Below are 7,256 nucleotides of genomic sequence, written 5' to 3'. Positions count from 1 at the left end.
ATTATTATATTATATCTAAAGAATAAAAATGTCAATTTATATTAATTTTTTTTTAATTGTTTCTTATGCTCTTTCATGTGTTATAATAATGGAGAGGTTGCTAACATGAACCATTATGTTTGGGACCAGTTGCCAAGTGGTATTCATCTTTGTCATGACAACAGACATATATAGTAATAAAAGGGGTACTACTGTTTGACAATAATAACTTCCCTCAATTTGTGCACAAAATCCTGTCTGGTTGGGTATATAAGAGTTCGATCAATCTTATTTAATTAAACTTATTTATGAAACTTTGGATGTAACCACATCAACAATTATATAGATACATCTAAATTTATTTGGTGATCTATAGCTAAATTATAAAATAAAATCTTATTATTACTACTTCTAAAGAACACTATATTGAAGTGGGGTATGTTCTGAGTTTCCTTTTCTTTACCCACCCATTTGTCTAAACATGTTCTTAGAGAAGTATTTTTAGAATACTTTCAAAAACATTTTTTTCATTGAACAACAAGTGTAACGTAGTTCTTTAGTTTGTGGAGTATCTTTCCTCCACAGATATATTAGTTATTGATTTATACATATTAAAAACGGATGGCCCAGATTGTGAGATGGAACCAACGAGTGTTGATTTAAGTGGTACATGCTTGATTCCTCTTAAGTAATGTATCAGGTTCAAGTCTTGTGGATGAAAAAAATATCCGTTGAAAGAGTTAGTCACACATACTAAAATATATCACATAATAAAATGTTTTGCTGAATAGCAGATTAATGATATGTCAAATGGGAGTTCTTCGCTAGTTTGGTTGGCTAGATTATGGAAACAGGTTCTTTTGGATATGGTCCCTTTCATCATCCATGACACCCCATGTGTAATTTAAACCATGGATAAAGTTGAAAATGATTGTTATATATAGATACAAAAGTGAAGATAATTGTCATGTATAAGTATCAAATAAAAATATATGTTTTATTATTATGTGATAATCATTTATAATATATCTCTTTACTTTAATCCCAACTATGAGAGTGTTATAAAAATAAGAAATAAGAAACAAAAAGTATAACAGAATGGATTGAATTGAAAATAAGCGTTGCATATGAAAATATGGTTAGACTGATATGAGGTTGAATTAGGTGAATACGTGAATCTGAATTGGGTAAAATAGAATAAAGTCTTTAACCATTAATAAAATATGATATATGTATTATTTTATTTAATTTTAGAAATATTTTTAAAGAAAATGATTAACTAAGATACATGTCGTAACTTTAATAGTTGGATGATATAACTTATTTTATTATAATAGGAGATATTTTATTCTCTATTTGAAATAATAGGTAAAGAAGATAGTGATAATTTAAGTCAACAAGTCAATGGGTCATAATCACCGTAAGACTGTGAGGTGGACCAATCATAAGGCGAGTGGTGAAAACCATATTATTTTCGCACATTTTTTATCTATTATTTTCAACCCCCTCACATAAACCCTAATAATCCCATTCCAACAAATTGAAGACATTTCAAACTGTGAGTGGAGCCATATCCAATTTCCCAATTAGGGCACACTTTATTTTCCAGATTGAAGAGTTTCTTCAATTCAATTACCTTCCTTTATGGCTATTTCCTCCATTTTTGGAATGAGGTATTTGCTCTACCTCATTTACCTCTTTTCTCTCTATTTTTCCATTCTTCTTATTTGTTTTTTTTTAGTTATTTCAAAGATGTTATCTTTTTCACTCTTTACATTACAAGAAGCATCGTGCATAGTTAAACTTTGAAAATGTTCATTAGAGGTATTCTGGTTTTTACATGTTGCAGTTAATGTAGTTCTTGCAACTGTTTGCTCCATAATCTAATGGACCCCCACAAAGAGAGAATTAAGAGTGGATGCCATAAGATTCTAGATGGAATAAATTCAATGTCTTTGGTGAATTTAGATGACCAGCAGGTTCATTCCTTAGTCATGATGAGAGAAATAGCACGAGGGGTTGTCAATGATCGAGATAGAAAGGTAAGATAGATTAGCAGATGCTGAATGTTATGTGCAATTTACCTTGTGTTTGTGCTGAGCAGTAAGAACTGTCCTTATAACTTGCTTCCATTTTACAGGTGTCTAAGAATGATGTGATTGCTGCATTGCGCTTCAGCATCGAGAAAATGGTTCATGATGCTTATTTTCATTGATTAGTTCATGATTGATTATACAGTGTTAAATATTCTATATCACATCTCACATGATGAAGTTTGCAGGTAAGTGCGTCAAGGGATATAATTCAACTACTAAGTAGGATGTCTTATGAAAGCTTGGATGATCAACAAATGCATTTAGTATTGAGGATGAAAGAACTTGCACATGGGATTGTTGATAAACAACCTAGAGTGGCTGCAACTGGGCCTGACTTACTTGTAGATCAAGTAAGGGGGTTAAGAGAGCTTATTAGTTATTATCCTCGCATTTGTAGATTTTTTTCTCATTCCTTTATCTAGATTTCTCTCAAGGTACATTGATCAGTTTTACAGGTTGGATGTGTGGATGAAGGGATGAGAGATACTCCCATGTCTGTGTCAAGAAAGATGTGCAACAGGGATTCTCTGATTAATGGGGCTCAAAGCATGACAAATGAAGAAGACATATTGGACGTGGAGCATGTTTTAAGATTTGAAAATGGTATACATGAGGTACAGGAGTCTCTGTTGCCATCATGCTTTCAACAATATCTTCTATGGCCTCCAGATGATTGCATCACCTTAGAGTGGGTTCAGGGAATGTTGTTTGCCCTTGAGCAGGCTACACAGAGGATGTTGCCATCTAAGTTTTGCCATGTCATGCCAACCATTTTGGTGGATAAATTGATCGATGCTGCTTGCAGTATTTTATGTAAAGAACCAAACTGCGTGGAGATTGACTGTCAAGGAAAATATTCAAGAGTCGTTGTAGTAGGCGATATACATGGACAGTTTCATGATTTGCTGTATCTTTTTAAGCATGAAGGAGTACCCTCTGAGAAGCAGTTTTATGTTTTCAATGGAAACTATGTAGATAAAGGAGCTTGGGGCATTGAAGTATTTTTGGTCTTGCTGGCTTGGAAGGTAGGTGATGCTGTGAAACTACATAAATGTTGATATCCTTATTTTGTTGGTGGTTGTTACCTTATTGGTGTATATTCATCCCGGGGGAAGGAAAGAACACTGAAGAACACCATTGAAAAATATTTATTCGACCTAGTAGCTAATATGGTGACCAAATACAACGTTGACATATACATTGCTCTCTAAATATTTATTAGTATGTAAAGTCTGTCATTGCACATTCAGGTCTTGATGCCTCACAGAGTATATCTACTCCGTGGAAATCATGAAACAAGATATTGTACTGCGAGACATGGTTTTAAAAAGGAGGTCTGGACTAAATATGGTGATCAAGGTGAAGCGGTCTACTATAAATTTCTAGAATGTTTCAAGGAGCTTCTGTTATAGCAAACTGTGTTTATACTACTCATGGAGGGCTTTTCCGCAGCCTAAATGCTGCCCCTTCACGAAAGCCAAAACGTAAGAAGACACAACGCATAGATCTTGGTTCTTTAACTGAGTTATCTGAAGTCGAAAGAGCTTGTGTAGATTCCCCTTGTGAAGGTCCTAACATATTATTGAGTGACATTCTCTGGTCAAAACCATCTACAAGGGATGGTTTGAGGGATAATGCAGGTCGAAAATTAGGTTTATGGTGGGGTCCTGATTGCACTGAGGCTTTCTTAAAGCAGCACAATTTAAAGGTAATATTCAAAATTATAGGGGAACTAATATATGGGCTGCCTATATATTTTATCATAACTAAATTGCATAGATTAAGAATTTGCTGTCATTGTTTAATATGAACTGCATCCTTAGATGCATATAAAAGAACTAACACAAGTTAGTAAATTTTATTGGACCACCTAGCCCCTCTTACCTTTCTATAGCATCATTTTCTTTTTAAAAATAACCCAATTCTTTAGTTCCCAAATGCATAATTTAGCTTCCCTTTGTCTGTGACTGTTACTCTTGCTGCTAAAACATTTGCTGTGTCCTATTCTTGCTGCATAGCTGATCATCAGATCACATGAAGGACCTGATGCAAGGGCTATCCGGGATGGTTTTGGGGATATGTTGAGTGGATACAGCATGGATCATGAAGGAGAGTCAGGAAAGCTATATACACTTTTCAGTGCCCCAGACTATCCACAGGTTCAAACTTTCTTAAGCATTTAGCAAATTTCTATTAATACTATTCATTTGTCATCAGTTTTTGCATTTTGGACATATTGTAATTCATAATACTTGGGTTGAATAGTTAAAAGTGTTTAATTGCATGTTTTCAAAATTTATTCATGAAATGATGAAACTTTCATACATAATGAAAATGTAGTGTACATTTCATTAGCAACTCTGCACATGGGAACTGTTACAGACATGTAGGTTTTCTCACTTAAAAGAAAAAGATATAAACTTATTATGTTTAAGTGATGAAATATAGTTCAATACTAGGAAGTGTGATTTTACTATCTGCAGCATCTGATGTATTATATATCTTTAAAGGTCTTTTATGTTGCAGTTTGGCAATAGGAGATATTACAATGAAGGAGCATATGCAATATTGGAGTCGCCTGATTTTGCAAGTCCTTCCTTTCACTCATTCAAATCTGCAGAAAGACCAATGGTAAGACCTCTGATGTAGTTAACATACAATGTCTAAATGTCACATTTTCTTTTCTACTGTAGGAGTATAGGGGATCAAATCCAAAACGGAACTAGGTAAAAATGAGATTTATATGCTAGTCTGGAGATGACTAAAAAAAATATAATAATTCATTTGGAAAGCTATAGGTCTAATGAGGTTTTGTATGGTAAAGTAGACAATTTTGACCCCTGAGAATCTTCTATGGTAATGGGATATATATTATAAATAAAGAAATTGTCGAAATGGTTTTTATCTTTGTTAACCGTGGCTGACTTTTGTTACTACCTGCTTCCCAGGTGGATCCTTATGTTGATTTTGATGGTATTGAGATGGACTTGAGTCAACTAGACTCTTCTCGAATGGTATGTTCGCAAAAGCTTTTCAAGAAGTGCTCCTAGCTTTCCTTTTCATGTGATAGCTATAGAATGAATGAGTATAACTGCATGTAAGAGCTAACAGAAATAGATAGTGTTGTGCTGCATATCAAATTTTACATCATAAAGCGATTAAGTCATTAATATCAAGCTTTAATTTTTACTTTCTACATTGGTTAGCAAGGCAAGTTAATTCAGTTGTTTAATCCTACTTGTTAAGTGATGATAATGCCAGTGACTTTCTTTAATTTTAAATTTGTATTAGTTGATAAAACTGTCTCCTACGTTGTAGTATGGGATAGGATGCTCAATTTATCTTGAAATGAGTAGTGGACTATTAATTTCTAAAGCAATTTGAAAGGGCGAGAATGAAAATTGAATGTTAATTTTCTCTGTTTTCCTCCTTATCAGTTTGAATTGAGGACTTATCTGTCATCGGTTTAGTAGCAATCTTAGAGTTCAAATAGGTTTGGCAGTTTTTGTAGCATAATAGTGAAAATTGTTTATCTCTGAAATTTTGAAGCCCTTAACTGACTTGGCTTATATTTTTCCGCTTCTCTTTTTGCATATCTTAAGATTTAAGATGCCAAAAACATGATTTTTCTCTTCACTTTAGCATTGACTGGAAACACTGACCCAACTTAAATTTTTTGATATGCATGTACAGGCCTCAACCTCTGCATTTTCTGATCCTCGAATGTTTTATCCTTCTGGAATAAGACCCGGGTTTGATTTTGGGGAATTGGGCATATATAATGCCCCATCTTGGGGTGTTGAGCTTCCTGATGGTTCAGGAGGCACTCAAATGATGCAGGTTCCAAGGGCTCCTGTGGTGGAAGGATTGCCTCTTCCTCCCAACATACTGGTAACATAGCATCATTTTTATCAGCGACTCCTTTGTTAATACAGTTTTGCAGGCAATGGTCAAGGAACTAAAAAAAGACATTCTTTATCGAAAAACTAAATCATAATTCTTTAATAATTCAAAATGGTTAATATGGCTAGTTCTGAAGGGAAGGTTCTTTTTGCAGGAGCCACACAAGTCTGCTTATGAGTATTTGTTTGAGCTTGTTGCTTCACTGAAACATATGATAGTAGCAAGGGTGAGTTATGAGTTAAAACTTATGACAAGTTATTATTTTCACACACATTTCTCTTGAGAAACTAAGATGGTGTTTTGAACTCAGGAGAATGAGAACAGGACCCATGTGTCAGCTTTGAAAAGTAGAGCCAGGAAACGAAAGGGTAAGGATAAGTGTTAATGGGGCACAAGAGAGACAAAGATCATGTGATAAAAGGTTCTTGCTATCATTTGATTCAATCACCTATGCAACATATTTACTTATCCCTTATGTAATTAGTATTTGTTTGATTCAGTAATTCTTGCTTCAATGTAAGAACAATGCAGTGTTAGCTGTACTATCAATAAGCATGGACTAAAATTGTCAAAATTTATATTTTTCATGCACATCAAGTCCTTCTGTACAATGCAAAAGTAAACCTGTGTTTCATTTTCTGTCAAATAATTAAGTATTCTATTTTGTTACATCACAAATGCAACTTGAATTATTGCAACCTGAACATACAATGTTAAATAAGTTTAACATAATACATAATAGTAAATCAATCATAATGCATCATTATAAAATATAAATGTTAGCATTCGAAGGATGAGCCATGGTTTCTATTAATCACTGACATATACTAATAATTACTGAGATTCTTATACAGTTGAAGAGGGTTATATTAAATTCAATAAAAAATAACTCCTGACTTGCATAATAGTGATACTCTATTGCGTAAAAAATAATAGTAGTACTCCCAAACTAGGTATATTAACATATTTTAATTTCTCTAATTATTATAATTTATGAACTATATATATATATTAGATCAGATATACATTAGGAGCTAGTTGGCCTTAAATGTACATGAGGAACCTTTTTATAATTTGAATGTGACTCTGGTCTGAATAGGGGGAATGAAACATGACATCACATAAATAAATGTTGTGGCAAAAGATGTTAGAAGGTGAAGGAAAAAACAACCTTTATTTTGGTTTTCTCATCTTTCTTTCATTGCTCAATTCCCTAATGAAAAAAGAATAGAGCAGGGATAAAAGAAAGGAAGAACATAAAAAACTTTGTAAGATTCT

At 33.4% G+C, this 7,256-nt stretch overlaps 1 pseudogene; it reads left to right on the top strand.

The window, feature by feature from the left end:
* Window positions 1,419-6,555, top strand: LOC109357670 (annotated as a pseudogene).

This window comes from Lupinus angustifolius, chromosome LG10 (assembly GCF_001865875.1).
Source record: "Lupinus angustifolius cultivar Tanjil chromosome LG10, LupAngTanjil_v1.0, whole genome shotgun sequence".
NCBI lineage: Eukaryota > Viridiplantae > Streptophyta > Magnoliopsida > Fabales > Fabaceae > Lupinus > Lupinus angustifolius.
This window is presented reverse-complemented; position numbering and strand designations above follow the sequence as displayed.